Source organism: Triturus cristatus, chromosome 6 (assembly GCF_964204655.1).
Source record: "Triturus cristatus chromosome 6, aTriCri1.1, whole genome shotgun sequence".
Taxonomy (NCBI): domain Eukaryota; kingdom Metazoa; phylum Chordata; class Amphibia; order Caudata; family Salamandridae; genus Triturus; species Triturus cristatus.
In genome coordinates, this window is record NC_140589.1 from 330050567 (window position 1) to 330076126 (window position 25560).

A 25560-nucleotide genomic window follows, 5' to 3' on the forward strand; every position below is an offset into this window, starting at 1 on the left:
CCTAGAAGCGCTGGAACCCTTCATCAGGTATCTCCTAGAGGTCTCATTTGAGACCAGCACAGTTCCTAACTGCTGGAAGGAGGCTGTTGTTCTCCCCCTCCCTAAAAAACCACACCTAGGCCTTGAACGCCTAGATAATCTGAGACCCATCTCTCTGCTTCCCTACTTCGCCAAGATTGCAGAGAAAGTGGTCAAACAGCAGCTCACGGCTCATATTGGGAAATTCCATCTTCTTCACCCCACCCAGTCGGGCTTCCGTGCATGTCATTCAATGGAGTCCGCCCTTCTCCTGGCCACTGAGACCATTCGGCATTATGTGGATGCGGGTCATACAGCGGCCCTGATCCTGCTTGATCTAAGTGCGGCCTTTGATACGGTGGCCCATAAGATATTGGTCGACCGTCTGAAGAGGGGAGGTGTGTCTGGGAGGGCTTTGGGCTGGCTCACCTCTTTTCTGAACAATCGTAGCTTCCAGGTGAGGCAGGGTAAGTTCTATTTGAAAGTGATGGCACTGCAGCAGGGAGTCCCTCAGGGCTCGATCTTAAGCCCCACCCTTTTTAATCTTTATGTGGCTCCCTTGGCTGAAATTGCTGAAGGCTTTGGGATTGGAGTGGTATCCTATGCAGATGACACCCAGTTGGTTGTGTCTCTGACTCAGGATCAACAATCAGCAGCTCCCAACTTGGCGGCGTGCCTCCAAGAACTTGCAGCCTGGATGGACTTAAACTGTTTAAAACTTAATGGCAATGAGACCGAGGTGTTGGTAGTGGGAAAAGCTCCGTCTGGTTGGTCGTCTGCGTGGTGGCCACAGGACTTGGGCCCTACTCCTGTTCCTTGTGCCCAGGCAAAAAACCTTGGGGTCTGGATAGACACCCACCTCTCGTTTGATTATCACACCAGACGGGTTGCGGGCACATGTTACGGAGTTTTTAAAAAACCTAGGAAAACCCTGGACATATTGCCCGCAGCGGCCAGAAAGACCATGATTCATGCACTTGTGACCTCCCGTCTTGATTATGGAAATGTCCTCTTTCTAGGTGCTACAGAAAGGTGCATACAGAGACTCCAATGCGTACAGAACGCAGCGGCCCGTCTAGTCCTGAAGCGTCCAAGGAGAGCACCCTCCAAACTGGCTCTTACTTCCTTACACTGGCTCCCTATCCGGGAACGTGTTCGTTTTAAGGCATTATGTGTATGCCACCGCATTATGCATGGGATCTCTCCAGCTTATCTGCGGAACCTTCTTACCCCCTACACTCCCACCCGCCGCCTCAGGTCTGAGGGGCTGGGTTTAGTCTGTACCCCGATGGTGAAGAGAGCCAGGATGGGGGGCCGCTCCTTTCGGTTTTTGGCAGCCCAATCCTGGAACAAACTACCAGTATGCCTTCGATTGGAACCCGTCGAAGGCATTTTTAGGAAGAAACTAAAGACTCTCCTGTTTCCCTCCTGAATAGACCTTAGTACCTGCTCCTGCCGTCTCATCGCAGCACGGGGACACACTGCTCTAAGTGTAACCATGCGCTTTATAAGAATCGTTAACATAACATAACATAACATCACTAATTCACCTTCACCTCACGACAAGGAGCAATTACGCTCATTTTTAGGCCTCGCGGAATTTTATTCCAAGTTTGTTCAGCATATTGCTGACAAAGTACACATTCTGAGAACTTGAATGAAAAAAGGTGTCAAGTTCGAATGGACAGATGAATGTCAAAAAGTCTTCATTTCTATCAAAGAACAAATTGTCAAAGCTGTTGCCTTGAAACCATTCAACCCTTCACATCATAGCATAATTGTTGTGGATGCCAGTGCATATGGTCTAGGTGCAGTGCTCATGCAAAAACATTTGAGACATGAATGTGTGGTAGCCTTTGCATCTCGCACCCTCAAGGGTGCGGAGGCTACATACTCTGTCATTGAAAAAGAGGCACTTGCATGCTGGTGGGGAGTGAATTACTTCAAAACTTACATCTGGGGGATTCACTTTGAAATCAGATCTGACCACTAACCTCTCATAGAACTGTTCACCACCAGGGGACCTGCAAAAGCTACACCCAGGATCGCCAAATGGCTGTACAGGCTCTAAGGGTATGATTTCTCATTACAATATGTTCCGAGCATTCGCAATGTCAATGCTGATTGTCTTTCTCGTTTACCTTTAGAATACGATGACGACGACATTGACTACAATGATGATTGTGTGGTAGCGAGTGTATCTGGATCTTGTGAGGGTGCTCTATCCATGGATGAGTGGAAAGATGCTGTAACTAAGGATCCCACCCTCAGGGAGCTTGTGAGCGAATTGTCCAATGCTTTTGGTCCAAATTTTGTCCTCAATTTGGAGAATTTTGGACAGTATGTACAGAACTTTCAGTGGTAAATGGTGTGATGCGTAGAAGTGAAAGACTGGTGGTTCCGGCTAGCTTGCAGTCTAGACTACTAAGGTTACTTCATGAAGGACACCATGGTATGTCCGGAATGAAGAGAAAGGCCAGAGAGACATTTTGGTGGCCAGGGATGGACAGGAACATAGAGGAGCATGTACATGGATGTTTAAAGTGCATGTGCAGTGACAAAACCCATCGGGTAGAAGAATCTCTTATTTCCTCCTCTAATTTTCCTACCAGACCATGGAAAAAAGTGGCCATGGATATTTGTGGTCCATTTTCGGCCAAGGGAATTGTCAATAAGTATGCCTTAGTACTAATTGACTATCATTCCAAATGGCCGGAAGTGGCATTCACTGGAGACATTAAAGTTTCTAATATTATTGAATTTTGCAATCAAATATTCCGTGGAGAAGGATGTCCGGACATGTTGATCATGGATAATGGACCCCAATTTATAGCAGAGGAATTCAAAACATACCTTACCAAAATGGGCATTATCCACCGCAATACCGCTGTCTATAATCCCAGGGAGAACGGTCTAGTTGAGAGATTCTACAGAGTATTGAAGGAGTGTGTCCAACTGTCTCAAGGGAGTGGTAGAGATTGCAAGGAGGAGGTGAAGGAAATGTTGTGGAGTTTACGCACCACACCGCATTCAGTCACTAATGAGTCCCCATTCAGACTCCTCAAGGGCAGGCAACCAGGGACAAGGGTTGCTCCTGGATGGATGTTTAAGGGCCATTCACGGCCTGTGTGCAACACAAGTCTAGAATGTAGAGTCAAGAAGCACCAGGAGAAGTATGTGTGCAGGTACAATGACAGATTAAAAAGGGGCAAACGTGTATTTACAGTTGGAGATTGGGTGAGTACATAATGTGTAGGCATTAAAAAAAAAAAAGGTCTGTCTAAATGGTCAGTGCCCAAGCGCATAACCAAAGTGGTGGGTAACAGTGTCTGGTTAAGTGATGGCAAAGTGTGGAATATTCGAAGTGTCACTATGTGCAACGAAGTGGAACGACATGCTTGTTTGTGACGTGTGACAATCAAATGGTGAAAACCGGTGATGGTGTGAGAGATGACAAGTGTGTTAGGAAGGTTCCATAATGGCACAGTGACTATGTGACCCATTGTGTACCAAGTGTTATTCTTTATCAATACTTTCAGTGTCATACATAAGGTTAATCTAAACCTTATTGTGTTAGTCATATGTATATATTATTTCCCATTCATTACTGTCACATCTTTACATCCTTTATTGTATTTATTATTATTAAAGGAAGGAGATGTGTTGTATCCTAGCAATGTATCTCAGATACCTGTCAAGCATTCTTCCCTTGGTAACCAACATGTGAGGATTCTGGAGCTGGACCAGTAAGGGAGGAGACAGTTGCTGAGACAGGACGTGTCTAGGGTTTGTACCTTTTATCTTCAATAAAGCTCCTACGTGAAATACATTGTCTGCGCCTCTTAAAACCATTCGTCCATATCACTGAGGCAGTTTTTGTGCTGGCCAATCGTCTACACTCAGACCACTGGTCTTGTGGGAAAGCCACTTCAAATAACACATCCAAGTCCTACCACAAGACTTTAGAGATGGTCACAATTTCTTACATCTGGGTATACCATTTATGGGGATTTTCTCTAAGCTTTGGAAGGGTGTTAGTAAAAGGATACATCTCTGTTTGTGATCATAGGACGTGTACATATGCTCCTCCCTGGACTTACCTCAAGGGATACTCCCTTACCTCACCTCATTCAAAGGGTGCTTCCTCACCTACCTTTGTTCCCTCTCACTGTTGTTTCATGTTGGCTCTCTTGGGTGACCACTATCTAAATCTTTCAGTATCTCACCAGTCCCTAATATTTTCGATTAATTCCCTCACATGTGTCCTCAATCCCCTCAGTTTTAACATTCTTAGCTCCGTCTCACCCATTTCCATCCTATCATTCTTCTGCAACTTCTTTCTCTGGTTTGTATCATTCTGCATTCATCCGCCACACTTTCTATCCTTGCATGCACCTCTTTAGCACTCTCGTACCTCCTTGCTTATGTAGAGCAACTCATTCTCCCCATAATGCCCAAGGTAATCTATTCCCACATAGCTCTTAACAATTTCCTCAAATTCTATTTTCAGCTGGGTGAGGTTGATTTGTGGTGGGGTTTACCCTATACTCAGTGAGTTAACTGACAAGTCTGTACTATTAATCTGACCTCCTATCCCGCCACAGCCGGCACTTCCTCCTTGTGGGGGTGTTATTGCCATCCTTCCAAGCCTCAGTTCTGAGGCGTACTTGAGATAGGTTGACTCTGGAGGGTACTAACATGTGCCTCGGCTGTGGAAATTATTTCATTACTTGACAACGGCAGGGCGCCAACAACTACTGGTGCGGGCATCTGAGAAAAGGATGCGACAGCAGTTTCTGTATAACTTCGGGGGTGCACAGGCTCTGGTAGAGGATTCTGCAACTGTTCCTGTCTCGGTTGTTACCGGGGCGGTAGCACTTGGTGTATCAGCTTGCCTCATTATATGAGCTAAGGAGCTCATCTACGAAGGCATCTTCCTCTCTATCCAGGTCTGTTTCCCTCTTTAGTTCCTTTTTTTCTTCACCTTCTGTCAGGGATAAACCCCAACATTCTGAATGACTTCCGTACTCCATTTTCTCTGCCTCTCCTCTTACTGCATGCTTCTTCAGGAATGAGCCCTACTACAGATTTTCAATTCAAATTCCTTTCTTTTCTTTTCACTTGACATTTTGTTGCCAAAGATTTGACTTTTCAAATGTTGTGGGCCAGGTTTGTTTTTCTAAGTCATACATTCTTCTCCAATTTAAGGGATGTGGAAAGTCCCACTCAATGGGAACCGAAGTTCCCCAACTTTGGAGGTGTACTTGGGCCATTGGCTAAGCCACCACACATGTGTAACCCTTTCTTTGCCACCATCTCCCTTGCTGGAGTACCTCAGGAGCAAACTTCTCCTTATTTATGTCCTTCTCCTTCTTTGACAATGAATTCTTAATTTTAGCAAGTTCTCATTCACTCCCTGGTTTAATCTCTGTTACTCCACACCAATAAGCTCTTGATCCATCTGCCCATACTAGCACGTCTCTGTCAAAGGTCACCCTATCACAGTACGGCTACGCATTCTGCCAGCCAATCCCAGTGTGGCACCTGATTGACGAGACACTCCAATACCACTGGGCCTCTTCTGAATTGCTTTACAAACGTTTCACCATTTGCCTGCTTCGACTAAACAAAGGGTTTCTATAACAATATGAATGTTACCTTCTCTCGTACAAGTGTGCCTTCAACTTGCGAAAGTTACTATACTCAGTGTGTCCACTCCCTGTGCACTGAAGTACGAACTGCCACTGAGCTCAATTGGTGCACTTGTGCAAGAAAATTATGTCTCTATCGTGGTGTAACTGATAGTACCTCACAGTGTACCTCACTTAGCAGGCACGTTCAACAGTTCAACGTTCTAACTGGAGGTACCCTTCATCAAAAGTCCAAGAATATCATCAAAAGAACTATATTATTGCTACAGCAAATCCAACAATCAAGGCCACTTAGTAATTACTCTCGAAATTCATCCACTGCATTCTGCTACAATGCGCCTACTACAACTCCCGATATGCACTGCTTCGCAACTGTATTTTTGCATCATGTGATCCCTATTGATACTCATTTCGTTGTTCTCCTTCTTTGGCTACTTGTCTCTCCGGAAGCAGGATTAGTTTGGGACTGGATTAATTTAGAATTTGGGGGAGAACCGCCTAGACCATGAAGGTGCAGTACTCAGTTCTGTGGCCAATTAATCTGTCAATTATGGGTCGGCTCCAGTCAAAACTATCATCTCTGGTACCAGATCTGTTGCCGTGCAACCCTATCCTTAATTCCAGCTGATGAGCACCTCAACAGCTACGGCCGGGAGCTGAATAGTCCCCATACAGACTTTGGTGCTCTCTGACTGGAGCTGTCACTAAATCCTTTGGATTAAATACAATGACAAAGACTGAACCATTCTTGGAAGAATAACCGACAAGGGTTGTCATTCAAAGTTTTATATAAACAATTAATAGGCAATTACATGAAACATGCCATAAGTGAAGTTAGCAGCAAAATACACAGATAATACGCACAAAGAATTCCGTACTGTTCTAAGTGAAATTAGGCATAGATTTGCCGTCTAAAGGTCAAGACTTGGGGACTCCTTTATACAGAAGTATTCATGTCATTTTATAGGACTTAAAATGAAGACAGTCATACATTCGGCATGAATGCATGTTTCTCGGAACATGCACCAATAGAAAAGGAACAAGAAAAAACATTTTACTACAGAATACATTTGAAGATTCCTTCATGGTAATAATACATTGGATTTTAGTCATTCTCACAGTTTCCTCTACCAATTCAAAGGATACATTGTATAGCAATATTATGGGACATTTGAAATGCCCTTGGTTAGGTACAGTAAGAGAAAGTCTCTGGGAACACTGTCTGTTTATTAGTATGAACCCAAGCAGCAACACGTAATATATTGTGACGTCGGTGCAAGATGAAGGACAGTGTAAACACAATCTATAACTGTAAGCTTATTTGATAATGTGTTTAATATGTAAGAAGAATACGGTCCCACACTTACAAAGCCGGAGTCTACAGCCTCATTTCTAGATCAATGCTGTCCAAAACATACATTGGGTTATATGTTATCAGCATTTTTATTGTGCCTTCTACCATTAGAACTTTGAGCAAACCACTTATTTTCCATTGCCTATGTTACCTGGCAAAACTGGTGGTGCTTAAAGCTTAATGTTGGTTTTGATAGCTGTATTACTTAAAATTTACATTTAGTAAAGGAAAAAAGGGGTGAGGTTGCCATGAATGAAAATAGACTCTAACTTGTTCTATAAATCAGAAAACTCTGCAGAGGCCTGATGTCTCTATATACCACAAACAGTCCAGTATTTTCTGTCACCAAAAAAAAGGCTCATAAAATATATTGTGAATTACAACTGGCGCCTACAGTACATTGACATTGAACTAAGAAGGGAGATTGCAAGAGCCAAGAAATACACGATCTGGGCCTCTGAGGAGCTCCTTTTTGCTCCAATTTGTTGGCCAGTTTCTATTGTTCACCAGTATACAAATATGCAAACTAAAAATTGTAAATAACCAGGATTTTTCTGTGTATAAGATCAAACTTGCCAATAAAGTATTATTGTATTGTATCTTCAGAAGTGGTAGTGCTTTACTAAAGGCAGTGTTTAGATTCACATGGTGAAACTAACAGGTACATCTAGTAGCGGCCTGCGGTACTATATCCCTTTGGCACAACGCAGCATGTTTTTTCTCTAGGACAGGAAGTCCCTGTGCACAAACTTGGTTGACACTTCCGCTGCTTCTGACTCGGAAGTTAAACCAATCGCTGCTGTTAGAAAACAAATCACTGAGAACTGCACCATTCCTAGGAGGGTGCACTCTTGATCAACCAGAAAGTTATTGACCAGCTTGTTAGCTTGGTTTCCAGTACGGTACTCGCTACAGTCAAAGCTATTACAAGAAACCTACCCGCGAGAACTTGGGTGATTTTATACCAATATGCAAGTACTAGTTAAAGATCGGTAAAGTGTTAGGCTGAGGGCGCATTTAAAAAACAAACTTGTTTATTAATTTGCTGGAAGTAGCAGAACCGGTGTAGGGGGAGCATTACAGGCTTAGGTTATGTTATGTTCATTTGTATAGTGCACTAATCACCCGAGAGGGAATCCAGGCACTTCAGCAGGTGTGTAGGTGTTTGGTCCCCTAGGTATCGTACGACATGAGACCCCTTTGGAAGCCCGCGAGCGCAAATATTGAGTCAGTTCTGGTCTGATGACGTGAGGCAAAGTAGGAACAGGCAGGGGATAAAAGTTTAGAATTAAAAGAAGCTCCAGAGAAAATGCAATGCTCTGTTGAGCCAAATGGATGAAGTACCGCAGGCTGTGGCAAGGTGTCGCTGCAAAGCCCTACGGGGACATCTAGTAACGGCCTGTGGAACTGCACCTTCACTGCTGGCCATAGAATATTATAGTGGGCACATTCATTCGCGAGCTGTCAAAGTCTAGGGGCCATATGTATGAAGCCAAATTGGATTGCAAACGCTGAAATACACAGAATTTCAGCGTTTGCGATCGCAGTTTAGGCAGTGTGAAATGTAGCACACAAAAACTCACTCGCAAAATAAGGAATTGCAAAATTTGCGATTCCCTATTTTGCAAATGCATATAAGGAATTGCAAATTGCGATTCCTTAAATGCAATGTAGGAAGCACCCAAGTTGTGCGATTTTGGCTTAAGGAATCACAAATTACCACCAACTTCAGGTTGGTGGTAACTTGCGATTTCTTTGGAAAAAGCACTTTTTAGCATTTTTCAAAGTGCCATGTAGCGCACGGGCATGTATGCCCGCCACATGTGCACACATGCTTATTTCAGGGGTGCAACAGGGTGTCCCATTGGCACCCTTGAAATTGCATTCTCAATTTCCGATTCTCTAACTGGGAATCGCAAATTGAGAATGTCTTCCCATTCATTCCTATGGGCCTTCAAGCCTTCAATTTGGCTGAGACGGAGCTGCACTCCCTTTCTCCCCAGCGACTTGTGAGCCTCACGTGTGAGTAGGACACATCATGGCCACCCTTATTGTCGGATTGATCTGCGCACATACTCATCACCTATAGACCACCCCAGGTGAGTAGTGCCCTTACTATTCACATCTTTTATTGAATGAATGTTAGTGAAATCAGCAATTGAGGTGCGGAGGAGTCATGTTACATAAAAGGTAGTCTGGGTATACCCCTTGAGGAAGTGTTGGCTATGGAACAAAAATTCCCATTTCCTTGGGTGCAGGGGGATATACAGTACCAGGGTCTCCAACTGGCTCTGACTCTTGCCCGTACAGTGAAGCTCAACTATTCAACACTGTTGGATGAGATGGCTAAGGCGCTGGATGCCTGGTCAAAACTGCGCCTCGCATGGTTTGGACGCATAGCAGGAGTGAAAATGTCGATTCTTCCACGCATTCTCTATGTATTTCAAATTATACCCACGGTGCCCCCGCACCGTGCACTCACACAATTGCAAGCCCTCGTTATAAGTCTGTCGGGGAGGGCAAGCGGCCGCGCCTTTCACTTGCGCAGCTTACACGCCCGAAAATGCTAGGTGGCCTGGGATTGCCCCATATTGGTGGCTACTACCAAGCCACATGCCTTCGCTATATAGTGAAATGGAATAGGCTGCTATTGGAGAAGCACTGGAACTTTATGTACCAGTCTGTGCTGGCAAAAACATCTGGAGAGAACTGTGGCTACCCCGTAAGCACTGGGCCTGGGGCTTGTACTCTTCGCCGGTTACTGCGCCCACACTCAAGGTTTGGGACAGGGTGGCAGTACGGAAGGGCTGGACCTCTTTTCCCTCGCCGATGAATCCCCAGCGTGGATAACCCGGACTTCCCCCTGGGTCAGGACTCAGCGATATTCCATCGCTGGCGAGAACAGGGCTGCAAGCGCACAGGGTCTCTCTTTGATCTAGAAGGGCTGGTGCCATTTCCGCGGCTCCTACAGGATAATGATTTGCCCGCTGCTGATGTATATTCATGCCGCCAACTAACACACTGGGTCACGGGGCCCAGGGGTGTAACACAGGCCTCCGCAGCCCCCGTGGTGTGGGGAGGCCCCAAGCTATCAGGGGCCCCCCTCAGCACAGCGCTCTGGCTGCAGGGCTCCTGATTGAGCCCGGAGGGGGCCCCCCAGGTGCCTTGCAGGGAGGGCCTGTGAGAAATTGGCCTGGCATATGCTGGTCACTAGTTATAGTGGCCACCTTGCACCAGTCCAATTCGACTCTTGGTAGATAGGTTTAAGACAACCTTTTAAAGAAAGCTATCCTAGTGGTAGCTGTGGAGAGCAGCCTTCAGGCTAAGTCTCTGAGGAATGTAAAGCAGCTTGTTTTACCTTATAATCTCTTGAATTACCAAATGAAAACGACACCACACAGGTATATATAACAAATATATATGTATTTATTCTTAGATACACTCTACTAATCTCTTTATGAGATTAGAACCCAGATACACATTCAAATGTCAACACTTCTCAATAAATTAAGCACAAATATGGCTGTAGCCCTAGGGGCGTACCAGACCATATACTAAGAAAATGGTTTAACAAACTCGACTTGCAAAATGAAAAGGCCTAGGGCCTTGGGAATCGCTGGGGCTTCACTTCTGCAGTGTTAGCAGGTATGTAATCAGCCCACAGGAGACGCGTGCAGTGTCTAAACACAGCTGCGGGTTTCCTATTGGTTTCAATGGCACAAGTCGTGGTTTGTAATTTAAAGTTTTAGGGCACTTCGGAGAAGTCAACAAGCAAGCCACTTACAGGGTAAGTATTTCGAGGGCCAACACACACTTGGCCACCGGAGTGCACGAGTTACCTCACCCATGGAAGCCGGGTGCATAGGTGTCTTTTGGTGTCGGGTCGCGATGCTGTTTTCAATGGAGATCACTGAAGACTTGCTGCTTGTGACGACTGGAGAGGTGTCCGCTGGAATCCGAAGATGGATTGAAGTTGAAGAGGACCTGAAAATTGAGGGGACAGAGTTCAAAGTCACTTGCCAGTGACCGGTGGCCAGCAGGATGGATGACCACTGATGTCGCGTCGCTTCAGGTCGTCGATGGTGATTTGTCTCTTCGCTCACGAGGTCCAGGAGAGATCGATGATGACCAGCAGCTGGATTCGGAGGGTCCCACAACGTCTGCAGCTGATGACGGTGTCGGCAACCGGATTGGAGCCAACAAGCATTGGCAACTGCAAGTCTAGTGTGGAATGAAGATTAAAGATTGGGCAGACCAGCAAGGTCTGATGGACTTACCCCGCAAGGGTAAGTGAGGCCAGGCCCGGAGCAACCAAGAGCGCCCTTGAAGTTGATGAGAAAGTCTTCGGGTGAGTCACTAGCCAACGGGCAAGCAACCGTGAAGACACCTTTGCAGTAAAAGTTCCACAGGAGCCCACTGTCACTCGGGACGGGGTAGACCGCTGAATTTCGGTACCAGACCTGCTAGGGACTTGGACTACAGATGGTCCAAAGCACAAGTTCGTAGAACGTTGTTTAGGGTTTGCACTCGAAATGAGTGCACGGTTCCCTGGTATTGCTGCTCCTCGTCACTCGTGGGGTCCAGATGCCACAGCTTCGCTGGGGACTCAAAATGGCCGTCGAGAGGTCAGGAAATCCGCTTCAGGGGACGCAGGGACTTCGGACTCCGGCGGGAGCGGTGAAGTTTGCAACCGTTGATCAAGTTACTGGTGCCTGCCAAGCAGGGGAGTCACTCCTTGACTCCAAGGGAGATTCTTCAGTCTTCCAGAGATAGTGGAACGTCGAAGGGCCAGGATTCTTCTTTGTAGAGCGTCGTCCAGGTGTAGTCTGAATTGCATTGGCAATGCTTGGTATCTTACAGTGAAGATAGGGGTGGGACTAGCTCTATGACCACTTCTCTAGGAGGGTCATTGTAGTGGGTAGTTACACCCACTTCCCTTTGTCCAGTTTCGCGCCAGAGCAGGGGCAGGTAGCCCCTGAACCGGTTTGAGCTGGCATATGCACAGAGGAGCCTACTGCTCCCCCAGTGCAGGACTTCAATGGCACTCTAAGTGTGCACCCACCCAGCTCCAATACACTAAATCCTATCTGGGAGGTGGTAACACCTCCCTGTGACAGGATACCCTTTGTTGGGCTTCCTCCACTGCAAGTTTCGGTCAGCAGCAGGAGGGCAGCCCGGTGTCTGTGCTGGTGGCATCCATTTTGTGACGCCAGGGCTCTTGAAGATGTCTACCGTTTAGTACAGTGGGTACATGTCGTCCCCTCTAGAAGGGTGGGATCATACTCCCACACCGGTTACTGGTGTGGGTGTATGATTCCAAGTTGTTTGACACCAAACACGACATGTTTTGATGCAGTCATTCCAAAGTTAGCATTTACCGCGAGGTTATAATGCACTTAAGAGTATATGGTTTAACCGCATCCACAAACAGCAGTAGAGAATAGACTCTGCTAGCTGCAGAGGGGTCCTGCTCAGGCAGAAGCACCCCCTCACATAGGAAACCAAGCACCCTGCCCTCAGGATTGTTAGGGCCTGCTAGAGGGGTGACTGATAGGTTTATATGTGTGTGTATGGTGAGATATAGGATCCTATACCTCGGTGAGGAGTGCTAACACTACCTCACACAGGCTGCAGCAGCAGGCCTGTGGTGTCAGATTGTGAATGCTTCCCAGGGGTGGCATAATACATGCTGCAGCCCCTGGTAGGCCTGTGAAGTACCAATGCCCTAGGTACCTAAGGCACCATATACTAGGGGCTCATAAGGTACCACAGTATCCAATCACTAGTGCATCTAATATGCACACCAAGTTGTTTTAGAGAGATCAGTGAGACTGGGACCCTGATTAGCAGGGACCCAGCCAGACTATAGTCAGAAACCAGTGTATACATCAGAAAAAAAGTGGGGGCAACATAAGTGCAGATCCTACTCTTCTACACAACGCCCCCCTCCAAACGCAGGGACATTAAACTAACCTTGACCAGTTGAGTCTTCATGTTCTAAGTGGAAATACCTCGAGAGTCCATCTGCATTGGCATGTTGGGTCCCAGGTCTAGGTTCCACTGTATAGTCCATCCCCTGTAGGGAAATGGACCACCTGAGCAGTTTAGGATTTTCACCTTTCATCTGTTTGAGACATAGGAGGGGGTTATGGTCAGTCTGAACTATGAAGTGAGTGCCAAACAACTATGGGCTCACCTTCTTCAGGGCCCACACCACAGCAAAGGCCTCCCTCTCAATAGCTGACCAACGTTTCTCTCTAGGGGTCAGCCTTCTGCTTATGAAAGCTACTGGCTGGTCTTGACCTTCATCATTAAGTTGAGACATTACAGCTCCCACACCCAGCTCTGAAGCATCTGTTTGGACAATGAACTTCTTTTTGTAATCTGGACTCTGTAAGATGGGGGCAGTGCACATTGCCTGCTTGAGGTCATCAAATGCCTTTTGACAGCTAGCTGTCCACTGAACCTTTTTTGGCATTTTCTTGGGGGTCAGATCATTTAAGGGGGTCACTATAGATCCATATCCCTTAACAAACCTCCTGTAATACCCAGTCAGGCCCAAGAAGGCTCTCACCTGTGTCTGGGTGGTTGGAGCTACCCAGTCCATTATGGTCTGGATCTTGCTCTGCAATGGTTGAACCTGGCCTCCACCTACAAGGTGGCCCAGATACACAACCTGGCTCTGCCCTATCTGGCACTTAGTGGCCTTGATAGTGAGGCCTACTTTCTGCAGGGCCTCCAGTACATTCCTGAGGTGGACCAGGTGATCCTGCCAGGTGGAACTAAAGACAGCAATATCATCAAGATAAGCTGAGAAATAGGTTTCCATACCAGCCAGAACTTTATTCACCAACCTCTGAAATGTGGCAGGTGCATTCTTCAAACCAAAGGGCATTACCACAAAGTGATAGTGCCCACCAGGGGTCGAAAATGCTGTTTTAGCCTTGGCATCATCAGCTAACTTGATTTGCCAATAGCCTGCTGTAAGGTCAAATGTACTGAGATACTTGGCTGAGGCCAAAGTGTCTATTAGTTCATCTGCCCTTGGTATTGGGTAGGCATCAGTCCTGGTGACTGCATTGAGGCCCCTGTAGTCAACACAAAACCTCATCTCTTTCTTACCACCCTGGGTGTGAGGTTTTGGGACAAGGACTACTGGGCTAGCCCAAGGGCTATCTGAGGGCTCAATAACACCTAGCTCCAACATTTTCTCGACTTCAGTCCTGATACAGTCCCTGACATGGTCAGGTTGCCTGTAGATTTTACTGTTTACAGACAGACTGTCTCCAGTGTCCACCTCATGGGTGCACCAGGAAGTCTGACTTGGGGTCAGGTTAAACATATGACTAAACTGATGTAGCACTTGTCTACATTCAGTTTGTTGATGCTCAGTGAGGCTGCTTGCCAAAGCAACACCATCAACTGACCCATCATCAGGGTTCTGTGAGAGCAGGTCAGGGAGAGGGTCACTCTCCTCCTCCTGGTCCTCATCAGTTGCCATGAGCAAGCTCATGTCAGCCCTGTCCACATATGCCTTAAGTCTGTTGACATGGAGCACCCTAAGTGGGCTCCTGGGAGTGCCAAGATCTACCAAGTAGGTGACCTCTCCCTTCTTTTCAACAATTGTATGGGGGCCACTCCATTTGTCCTGGAGAGCTGCTGGGGCCACAGGCTCCAACACCCACACTTTCTGGCCTGACTGGTAAACAGTCAGGACAGCCTTTTGGTCATGCCAAGCTTTTTGGAGTTATTGGCTTGCCTCAAGGTTTATTGTGGCCTTCTTCATATACTCTGCCATCCTGGAGCGGAGACCAAGTACATAGTCCACTACATCTTGTTTGGGAGGTTTGAGAGGTAACTCCCATCCCTCCTTCACCAGACATAATGGTCCTCTAACAGGGTGCCCAAACAGAAGTTCAAAAGGGCTGTAGCCAACCCCCTTCTGAGGAACCTCCCTGTATGCAAACAGAAGGCAGGGAAGTAAAATGTCCCATTTTCGCCTAAGCTTCTCTGGGAGTCCTTTAATCATTCCCTTTAGGGTTTTGTTGAATCTCTCAACTAACCCATTGCATTGTGGGTGATAGGGAGTAGTGAATTTGTAGTTTACACCACACTCCTTCCACATTGCAGTTAGATATCCTGACATAAAGTTAGAACCTCTGTCAGAGATGACCTCCATAGGGAAACCCACTCTGGAGAAGACTCCAATGAGGGCTCTTGCTACCACAGGAGCTGTGGTAGTCCTTAGGGGTATAGGGGTATAGCTTCTGGATACCTGGTGGCATGATCCACTACCACCAGTATAAATCTGTGCCCAGATGCTGTTGGTGGGTCAAGGGGACCAAAAATGTCAATCCCTACCCCCACCACAGGTAGTGGTATCAGGGGGACCTTTGTGGTGCCACCTGTCTTGCCACTGGCTTGACAAGTGACACAGGAGCGACAAAACTCCTTTGTGTCTTCAGACATGTGTGGCCAATGAAAATGTGGTACAAGCCTGTCCCAGGTCTTGTTTTGGCCCAAGTGTCCTGCCAATGGGATATTGTGTGCTAGGGTCAAGAGGAACCCCCTAAACTTCTGAGGAATTACCAACCTCCTGGTGGCTCCAGGGGTAGGATCTCTAGCCTCAGCATATAGGAGCCCCTCATCCCAAAAAAACCTTATGGGACCCACTAGCACTCCCAGCAGCCTCAGCAGCAGCCAGCTGTCTGAGGGGTTCAAGAGCCGGGCAGCACTGTTGCTCTTTGCTCAGATCTTCCCTGGAAGGTCCCCCTGCCCCCAAGAACTCAACCTGACCAGGCTCAAGTTCCTCTGGGGCAGTTCCTTCTTCAGGCTCTGCTTCTCCTCCCTCAGGAGGGGAATCTGAGAACTGAGACAGAGGGGAAGGCCCAGCCTTAACCCTACTGCTCCTCCTCTTGGGTAGCACCTGGTCCATAGTTTCAGGATCCAGAGCTGGTTCAGCTTTATGCATTTTGGCTTGTGACCTGGTCACAGCAAATACCTCTGCAGGTATGCCCAACATCTCAGCATGAGTCCATAATTCTACTTCAGACCAGGCTGAAGTCTCCAGATCATTGCCCAACAAACATTTGACAGGGAGGTCTGCACTGACTACTACCTTTGTGAGGCCAGTTACCCCTCCCCAGGAGAAATTCACAACTGCCAGGCTATGGTTGGTCCTGGTGTTTCTTGCATTGGTTACGTGGTACATTTCACCTAGGATGATCTGTGTAGGGTCCAGTAGGTCCTCTGCCACCATGGTGACACTAGCACCTGTGTCCCTAAATGCCAAAGCCTGTTTGCCATTTATAATAGGCTGCTGTTTGTATTTGCCCAGATTACTGGGGCTCACTAGGAAGGTCTCAAGGTCTCCCTCACAAACTAGCAATGCCTGTGTTGGTACTCTGACTAGGCCAGAGTCCACATCAGAACCCAGGGTCAACCCTACTACACCCTTATTCTGAGTATTACCTCCACCAATGACTGCACTAGGGGGAACAGTTGCCTTAGGGGCTGGAGTGGTGGTGGTTTGGTCTTTAGACTTTGTACAGTCAGACGTCCAGTGCCCTTTCTGTTTACAGAATTTGCACCAGGGCTTCTTTTGGCCTTTTCCCTTTGCAGATTGTGACTCCCCACCAGTTGCAGATTTTTGGGGCCCTTGTGAAGACTTCTGATCTTTAGATTTATCCCCACCTTTCTCTGAGCCTTTAGGATCTTGCTTCTTAGTGTCACCACCTTGGTTCTGGTTTTTCTGCCTCACCCTGGTTCTGACCCATTTGTCTGCCTTCTTTCCCAATTCTTGGGGAGAGGTCAGATCAGAGTCCACCAGGTACTGATGCAACAACTGGTTCTGGCAATTATTAAGGATCTGTTCTCACATTATAAGATTATACAATCCCTTAAAGTCAGTTACTCTACTACCAACCAGCCAACCTTCTAGAGCCTTGGTTGCACAATCAACAAAGTCAGTCCAATCCTGAGTCTGTGCTTTCTGTGTGTCTCTGAACTTCAACCTGTACTGTTCAGTGGTTAAGCCAAACCCATTAATCAAAGCACTCTTCAGGGCTTCATAATCATTAGCATCTTCTTCTCTAACAGTGAAGAGCTTGTCTCTACCTTTATCTGAAAAGGAGAGCCACAAGATTGCTGCCCACTGTGTCTGGGGGACCTGTTGAAATTTACAGGCCCTCTCCATAGCAGTTATCCATTTGTGGATATCATCCCCACTCTGGTAGGGAGGAACAACCTTGGACAGGTTCCTATGGTCTGGAATGTAATCTCTGCCTCTAGGTACACTGTTGCTGCCACCAGGGGTATCTAACCCCTCCTTCTTAGAAGTTCTTTGGAGCTCGAAGGCTTCCCTATCTAAGGCCAATTGCTTGGTTCTGAGGGCAAGCCTCGCTTCCTCATACTGGAGCATCTTGAACCTTCTTTCAGAGGAGGACTCCCTGGGATAGGTGGAGTTCCTCTGGTGAACAGATTCTCTTCCAGAGTGGTATGAATGGTCAGAGTCCCTTGAGAGGGACCTAGGCCTTTCTCCCACTTTGTCAGTTCTCTTAGGGAGAATTCCTCTGTTCTTTTCAGACCCTTCTGGGCCTGGCCCTTCAATCACAGACTCCAGGTCATCTTGATTTTCACCATCAGACCCAGAGCCTATGGCTGACCCACTCCCTGATGCAGACCCACTTGCTCCTAGAGCTTGTTTCAGGTCATCTGCTACTAACAGATCTATCAGGTGTTGTGATGAGGGACTCCTGCCCACCCTCAGTTGTCTTTCAAAGCATAAGGCCTTCAGTTCAGTGTAGGCTATATCTTTGTACTGAGATGGGGTGGACCCACTGGCTCCACCTTGGTGAGACATGCTAGTGTTGTGCAGTGTTGTACTACCTACACTAGTTAAGGCCTACTGGACCTAGCTTGAGCTGTGGCAAGGGTGTGCTTATCCCTTCACAAACAGCTCTAAGTTCAGTAGAACTTATTGATGCTAGCTTGACTTTTATATGTACTTTGAGTACCTTTAGTGGTTTTCAGTTAGTAATTCAAATAGAGATTTTCTGGTAAAACAATGGCAAGCTGGAATCCCACACGCTGCCCACCAATGTGAGAAGTTGGCCTGGCATATGGTGGTCACTAGTTATAGTGGCCACCTTGCACCAGTCCAATTCGACTCTTGGTAGATAGGTTTAAGACAACCTTTTAAAGAAAGCTATCCTAGTGGTAGCTGTGGAGAGCAGCCTTCAGGCTAAGTCTCTGAGGAATGTAAAGCAGCTTGTTTTACCTTATAATCTCTTGAATTACCAAATGAAAAGGACACCACACAGGTATATATATCAAATATATATGTATTTATTCTTAGATACACTCTACTAATCTCTTTATGAGATTAGAACCCAGATACACATTCAAATGTCAACACTTCTCAATAAATTAAGCACAAATATGGCTGTAGCCCTAGGGGCGTACCAGGCCATATACTAAGAAAATGGTTTAACAAACTCGACTTGCAAAATGAAAAGGCCTAGGGCCTTGGGAATCACTGGGGCTGCACTTCTGCAGTGTTAGCAGGTAAGTAATCAGCCCACGGCAGACGCGTGCAGTGTCTAAACACAGCCGCGGGTTTCCTATTGGTTTCAATGGCACAAGTCGCGGTTTGTAATTTAAAGTTTTAGGGCACTTCGGAGAAGTCAACAAGCAAGCCACTTACAGGGTAAGTATTTCGAGGGCCAACACACACTTGGGCACCAGAGTGCACGAGTTACCTCACCCACGGAAGCCGGGTGCATAGGTGTCTTTTGGTGTCGGATCGCGATGCTGTTTTCAATGGAGATCACTGAAGACTTGCTGCTTGTGACGACTGGAGAGGTGTCCGCTGGAATCCGAAGATGGATTGAAGTTGAAGAGGACCTGAAAATTGAGGGGACAGAGTTCAAAGTCACTTGCCAGTGACCGGTGGCCAGCAGGATGGATGACCACTGATGTTGCGTCGCTTCAGGTCGTCGATGGTGATTTGTCTCTTCGCTCACGAGGTCCAGGAGAGATCGATGGTAACCAGCAGCTGGATTCGGAGGGGCCCACAACGTCTGCAGCTGATGACGGTGTCGGCAACCGGATTGGAGCCAACAAGCCTTGGCAACTGCAAGTCTCGTGTGGAATGAAGATTGAAGATGGGGCAGACCAGCAAGGTCTGATGGACTTACCCCACAAGGGTAAGTGAGGGCAGGCCCGGAGCAACCAGGAGAGCCCTTGAAGTTGATGAGAAAGTCTTCGGGTGAGTCACTAGCCAATGGGCAAGCAACCGCGAAGACGCCTTTGTAGGAAAAGTTCCACAGGAACCCACGGTCACTCGGGACGGGGTAGGCCGCTGATTTTCAGTACCAGACCTGCTATGGACTTGGACTACAGATGGTCCAAAGCACAAGTTCGTAGAACGTTGTTTAGGGTTTGCACTCGAAATCAGTGCTTGGTTCCCTGGTATTGCTGCTCCTCGTCACTCGTGGGGTTCAGACGCCACAGCTTTGCTGGGGACTCAAAATGGCTGTCGAGAGGTCAGGAAATCTGCTTCAGGGGATGCAGGGACTTCGGACTCCGGCGGGAGCGGTGAAGTTTGCAACCGTTGATCAAGTTACTGGTGCCTGCCAAGCAGGGGAGTCACTCCTTGACTCCAAGGGAGATTCTTCAGTCTTCCAGAGATAGTGGAACATCGAAGGGCCAGGATTCTTCTTTGTAGAGCGTCGTCCAGGTGTAATCTGAATTGCATTGGCAATGCTTGGTATCTTATAGTGAAGATAGGGGATGGACTAGCTCTATGACCACTCCTCTAGGAGGGTCAGGGTAGTGGATGGTTACACCCACTTCCCTTTGTCCAGTTGCGCGCCAGAGCAGGGGCAGGTAGCCCCTGAACCGGTTTGAGCTGGCATATGCACAGAGGAGCCTACTGCTCCCACAGTGCAGGACTTCAAAGGCACTCTAACAGTGCACCCACCCAGCTCCAATACACTAAATCCTGTCTGGGAGGTGGTAACACCTCCCTGTGACAGGATACCCTTTGTTGGGCTTCCTCCACTGCGAGTTTCGGTCAGCAGCAGGAGGGCAGCCCGGTGTCTGTGCCGGTGGCATCCATTTTGTGATGCCAGGGCTCTAGAAGATTTCTACCGTTTAGTACAGTGGGTACATGTCGTCTCCTCTAGAAGGGTGGGATCATACTCCCACACCAGTTACTGGTGTGGATGTATGATTCCAAGTTGTTTGACACCAAACACGACATGTTTTGATGCAGTCATTCCAAAGTTAGCATTTACCGCGAGGTTATAATGCACTTAAGAGTATATGGTTTAACCGCATCCACAAACAGCAGTAGAGAATAGACTCTGCTAGCTGCAGATGGGTCCTGCTCAGGCAGAAGCACCCCCTCACATAGTAAACCAAGCACCCTGCCTTCAGGATTGTTAGGGCCTGCTAGAGGGGTGACTGATAGGTTTTTATGTGTGTGTATGGTGAGATATAGGAACCTATATCTCAGTGAGGAGTGCTAACACTACCTCACACAGCCTGCAGCAGCAGGCCTGTGGTGTCAGATTGTGAATGCTTCCCAGGGGTGGCATAATACATGCTGCAGCCCCTGTTAGGCCTGTGAAGTACCAATGCCCTAAGGTACCATATACTAGGGGCTCATAAGGTACCACAGTATCCAATCACTAGTGCATCTAATATGCACACCAAGTTATTTTAGAGAGATCAGTGAGACTGGGGCCCTGATTAGCAGGGACCCAGCCAGACTAGTCAGAAACCAGTGTATACATCAGAAAAGTGGGGGCAACATAAGTGCAGATCCTACTCTCCTACAGGGCCCCTCAAGGTTCGTTACGCCAGTGACGGGGCCTACTAACTATGCGCGAATGTCAAGGTTGTTTACGTCATATGAGAAGTGGTTAGTGCGTAAGGAGGACAAACGTCCCCTCATCTGAGCTGTACAACATGCTTTTGAGGAGTCTGAGTGGTCAGTGCACAAAAGCGCAGGTTTTGTGGGAAATAGAGCTGGGGAGGCTGCTCTCCTCCAAGGAATGGGAACGTATCCTGTATTGCGCAAACCACACGGCGCACAGTGTAGCAGGGGCTGAAATCTCCTTTAAGGTTCGCTCTCATTGGTGTTGCACACCTGCGCGACTTCATGGCTGGGATAAAAGCAAGCCAGATCGCTGCTGGCGGGGATGTAGAATGACTGGTACCCTCGTGCACTTACATTGCCCGAAATTGCAAAGATATTGGGGTGAGTTCTTAGATAACATAGATACAGCGTTCGACATTGCAATGCCCCGCGCCCCGGAGTACACTCTCCTTGGCCTCTCACATCCTAAGGCTTTCCCACTAACATGCCTCAGGGGTAGGCAAATAGCCAGAGCATTGCTGGCGGACAATCAGGTTATCCTAGAACAGTGGGGTACAGTGGCAGTTCCAGAACTCCTGTCCTGGTTACAACGTTTAAGGAACCTATTAGCTATGGATCGTCTGTCTCTGGGTGCGGAGGGAAGGGTGAGAGATTTCGCAACTCTGTGGGGCCCCATTTGTGAGTTTACTGCCCCGAGATATGAGGGAAGTTACATGCTCCAAGTACTTGCAGGTCTTACGCCTTCTACCGATGGAGCAATCATCCGCCGTCGCTCCCCCAGTGGAGTGAGGAGGGGGCTTTCTTCCACGCATATTGTGGATGCTTACTATCATCTAGGGAGGCTGTAACCGGTGCAGAAGGTGGGGTGGTGGGAGGGGTATTGGGGGAGGGGTTTGTTTTCTCCTTTGTTCTTGATTGTTTCACTTGTCTGTTTTACATGTTTATTCTTTGGAAAATGGAAGACGCTCTTAGTGGCTTGTTCACTCTTCAAGTATGCGGCCGGCCTCCGGGTTGTGGCTTAAACGCTGTGTAAATGCTCACAGTGTTCGCCCGGCCGGCCTCTGGATGTAGGCAGCAAGCTGTGTTTGACAAATATTTCTTCCTTTCAGTAAACAGATTTATCCCTAAAATGTAGTCTGTCTTCATTGTGCAAACCTATTTTTACATTGTATTATTGTGCTGTGATCAGATTTTTGCCCTGCGGTTGCATTTGAGATGTCCTGCAGCTTGCGGATGTGGTTTATGTAAATTCCGGCATGGACTGTAGTTCCGTAGTAGGGTGAGCTGTCGCACAGGGCATGACTGACTGTCTATGTGTGTTTGAGTGGGAGTCATTTGATGGTCTGAAATAGGAGGCAGAGTGTGTAGAAGCAGGATGATGAGACCGGCTAGAACTTGCGATTATTTTGGACATCAGAGTCCAAGATGGATTCCAGGTTGCCTGCCTTGTCCGTGGTGGGGTGTGAGTTCCCTATGCCGTGGGAGGACCCTGTGTAATTCCATGCGTGGAGGTTTTGGAGCATGATGGGTACTTATGTTTTGTTGTTGATTACTTGTATGCAGCTGTTTGACATCCATTTTGCAAGGTCTTCCATGGCTTCTCAATAGTTGTGTTAGTTGGATGTGTCGAGGAGGAGTTGTCAGTCCTATGCATATGATACAATGTTGAGTCCATAGCTAATCACGATTGTGGCGTGCAGAGCCATGTAGATGTTGAAGAGTGTAGGGCTTAGTGAGGATCCCTGGTGGACTCCACAGGTGGTTGTTGTAGGCTCCAAGACAAAAGAGGGGAGTCCAACCCACAGCCTTTGTCCATTGAGGAAGGAGCAGATCCAGTGGAGGGCCTTGTCTTGGATCCCTGCGTTATGGAGTCTGCATATTGGTGTGCTTTGAGAGACAGTGGTGAACGCCGCAGCGATAAGTCAAGGATGATGAGTGCAACAGTTTTTTCTCTGTCTGTGTGGAGTAGGTGCTTTAAGATTGCGTAACACAACTCATGTGCAGGTCTGCCAGCAGTGATGTTTTGGCTGGGCAGCCTCTGCTTCCACAGGTCGTGTGTGAATGCCTTTCAAAGTAGTCCCAGTCATGTGGCCAACATGAAGTCAACACCACAGGGATGTAGCATTGTCAGTCACTGTAATAATTTACATTGTGAATATGCCACGTTTGTTAAAGTTTGCTAACAACACATATTTACATTTGTCCTCTCACAGATGGACGTCAACCTATCACCCAGGGGGACATTGACAGATTCCGGGACCCACACGCCACTGGTGAGTAGTGACAACAAATATTGGCATGTTGTGGGGTCATGAGTGTCTGTGCCAAATGCAACACGTTGTTGATTAGCAGTATGGGTGTGTATCGCATGTCAATTGCCTACGATGTGCAGCGATATTCTGCAAATCATATTTGTGTACAAAATGGTAGTTTGAAGGGGTATAATGCATCTTTTTCAGAGTTGTGACTTTGTCCATCAACAGTCAGTGATACACATGTCAATTTATGTGCCTATTTTCGAGCAACTAATGCTGCCAACTAGACATTTACACTGAAGTAGTGTTGGCAATAGGCCACTTGCATTTTATCCCATGTTCATTTGCGCAGCCTAGTCAAGAAGGCCCACTTTCATGCTGTGTACATCGTCCAAGGGGCGTGCAGTGGGTGTTGCATTCTGCACAAGGAGGCAGTGCATTTATGTCCGTCCAAGGTCAGACATGTTGTCACAGTGATTTCTAAGGTATGCTGCATAGCAGATAACCAGAAGGGGCAGTGTGTAGCTCAGAGCCAAAATTGTCAATGGCATATTACACAAACACATTTAATAGATGTGTTCATTAATTTAGCATGCATTAGCTATGCATCATTTGATGTAGCATAGATTTGACAATCCTGCCTGCGCCAACAATATCTGTGAGTACGCATTAGCCATAACAATTACACAATCCTCATGACCCCAGGGTGCCATTACAATGTGTAATCCATTGTAACGGTTTGCGTAGTTGAGGCATGCGTGTTCATCTCTACTATGGAGAGGTGGTTACAAGACATGCATGAGTGGCTGTTGTGGTTCAATGATGTCTCCCTCTCGTAGGGGATAACTATCACCAATTGCATGGTAATGGTGGAGTGAGTAGGTGCCTAAGTCGGCATTCATACACCAAACATGTTTCCATGTGTGCGGCATGATGCAGCATGATTGAAAGTGTGAGTAGGGCAGTCCCAGTCAGGTTATTGTGCATGTAGTGTGATATTACAATAGGTTGATATTCACACCTGCACACATACACCCTTGCACACTTGTGAAAAAGTGCCTGTCTTGGCACTGACTTGATGTACTGCACACAGTTCCTGGGGGACACACATGGTTGCACATGTGCAATGTACTTTTGATGCAGCTGTCGGTCACAGGATAGGAGAGGGTGGTGCTGTGCACGTAGGGGTTATGCCTCCCGACTCAAGTCAATTGTACATGTCAACCACAGCCCGGTTGTCCAATGGTGCCATGTTTGTAGCGTGTCATTAGCTTTTAGTAGTGTCAGTGCATGTCCCATGCCATGCACTGTCATGTCAGTCTCCACAGCATGTAGTCATTGAATCAAGCTTAGACATTGGGTTTAACAGGGCAGTCTTTGACTTAATAGAGTGAAGCGAGTGTGTTGCCTCCAATGTTGTTTTGAACTTGTAATACAGATATCATGTTGGACATTTACATAGTGTAGGGGACAGAAAAATGACATTGAGTTTGTTTTTACAGACAACATGACACCTGAGAAGCAACACACATTCCAGGTTGCCAAGGACCGGTACCTCCACTTGAAGAAGGTCCACAAGCGGTATCGTCTCATGGCAAGGAGGTATCGGGACAATAAAAAGGCAGGGACCTGGAAGTCGCTGCCGAAATGTGATCTGACCGGCAGCAAGAACATGCCCTCGACCTCAGGTGCCAGTTCAACCTGCACCTGCACATGCACTATTTGTGGAAGTGTGTTATCCAGAGGAGATCCCACCAAGAAATACTTGTTTAGTATTTATTCAATGTTGAGACACTTCAAGACAGTGCATCCTGTACTTTATGCTCGAGAGTCAACTAGAGCCCTAAGGGACAACTCTCCACTTGCTCAGCCGGGCACATCATCTGCGGCCGCAGATTCTCCGTGCACCAGGCCACTGGACATCCCCCCACTTTTCCAGAAGATGCACATACATTGTAATGTGTGCAATGCTGTTCTTTGCTACGGTGAGAGCAGTATTAACTTGATCGAAAACAGAATACAGCAGCACACATGCTCCAGCCCATAATTTTTTTCATTTATTGTGTTTGTTCCTGTTGAACAGTTTTTCATTACCAGTTTTTTTTTGGTGCTCTAAAAAAATAAAAAAAAATACAAAATTGTTAAAAAACTAAAAAAAAAATACAAAACAAAAAAGACAAAAAAATAAGTTCTTTTCAGAACTCACTTCACTTTTCCAAGAAGAGCTATATTCCTAATATACTGTGTTCTAATTTTATTGAATTAATGTGTAGTGTATACATGAATGATTGAAATGATTGAAATGACTGAGTGAAGAGGAGGAAAGGACAGACAGAATGAGTGAGAAAAGGAAAGTATGATCAGTCATGAAAGGGAAGTGAAAGACTGACTGCAACA

General features: G+C 47.1%; 1 long non-coding RNA gene across 1 annotated transcript in view; it reads left to right on the forward strand.

Annotated features, from left to right (window-relative positions):
- The window catches only part of LOC146817137 (uncharacterized), a 111309-nt gene extending 86079 nt beyond the window's left edge, over nt 1–25230 (forward strand). The window contains exons 2-3 of the long non-coding RNA XR_014962493.1: nt 23122–23181; nt 24666–25230. This is a non-coding gene — a long non-coding RNA (uncharacterized LOC146817137). The remainder of the gene's footprint in view (nt 1–23121; nt 23182–24665) is intronic.
- The last annotated feature ends 330 nt before the right edge of the window (nt 25231–25560 follow it).